General features: G+C 46.3%; 1 protein-coding gene across 2 annotated transcripts in view; it reads left to right on the forward strand.

The window, feature by feature from the left end:
* SCD (stearoyl-CoA desaturase (delta-9-desaturase)) overlaps positions 1 to 1,213 on the forward strand; it is an 18,023-nt gene that overhangs the window by 11,879 nt on the left and 4,931 nt on the right. The window lies entirely within an intron of this gene.

A 1,213-nucleotide genomic window follows, 5' to 3' on the forward strand; every position in this document is an offset into this window, starting at 1 on the left:
GGTCTCCCTGTGCTTGCTCCAGGTCCTGTGAAAGAGGTGTGGAAGTGCTAAGTGCTCTCCTGGTGTTCAGGTTGCCTCACCCTCCTCTTGCTGCATGGCTGATAAGGTAGGAGATGTCTGCACAGCCCAGGGAGCCAGGCTGTGGAATTTGCTGCTGCAGAAAGACCGAGAACTTGTTGATGTTATGCAGTTAGGGGGATGCTTCTTTGGTTCGCAAGAGTGACATTTATGAATAACCCTGTTATAACTCACACCATTGACTTTCATAGAGCTATCCCAGGTCAGTGATGTTTCAAGGAGAGAAGGGTTGGGCCCATTTGGAGTGGCACAAGTGACTGCAGGCAGCTGATAAGCACCTCAGGATATTGCCCAACCACTCACGAGAGCACTTCACAGTCCACAAAGCAAACAAACCAGGAAGTCCTTGGAGACTGTGGAAAGCTGCAGAGATGGCCCTTTAGAAGTAGTTAGAGTGAAAACCCAAATTGACGTGGCACAGAAAAATCCTGATGGTCTCTCAGATTTGGTGCTGTGAGGCAGCTCTAATGGCACTCCATACTCCCAGCTGTACTTGAAGGGATGTCATGCAGCCTTGCTCACGTGTAGGAAATACCTGGGAGCATGGCAGGGTGCAGCACTTTCTGCTAGTATGTGAACAGAAAAGTGTCAGTGCTGTGCCCCTAAGTAATTCTCCAGCTGAGGTGTGAGGGAAGGGTAAAGCCCAAGTGGATTGTGTATTTTAGAGACCTGATCTCCCTTTCCTCTGTGTAGCCATAGAGGATATCACTTCACTGACATAGTAAGAACAGAGTGGGGATGTTTTTTTCAGCCTTTCTAGAACACGATTCACTTTTCTGTCTTTTGATAGTACTAAACCAGAGTCTTCATCAGGAAGAAGAAGGACCAAGCTGCTGATTCCAGCTACTGGTCCAGCACTCAGCAAGGGAACGGATGAGTAGCTGTGTACTGGCTAGTCCCTCACAAAGACCATCTTTCACAGGGTTATAGGGCAGAGGGGGAAAGAATGTGCTGAGCTGTTGCTGTAGGGGATAGGAACAGACAAAGATGAGAGACAGACAGATATTTCAGCTTCAATAGGAACTAATCCAAAGTTTTACTGAAAATTCAGTACTGTTCCCCATGAATTTTTTTTGTTTTAAATAGTTACTTTCAATGAGGTCAAGAGAAGGTTTATTTTCAGTTTATCTCATTC

This window comes from Mesitornis unicolor, unplaced genomic scaffold (assembly GCF_000695765.1).
Source record: "Mesitornis unicolor isolate BGI_N332 unplaced genomic scaffold, ASM69576v1 scaffold22770, whole genome shotgun sequence".
Classification (NCBI taxonomy): Eukaryota; Metazoa; Chordata; class Aves; order Mesitornithiformes; family Mesitornithidae; genus Mesitornis; species Mesitornis unicolor.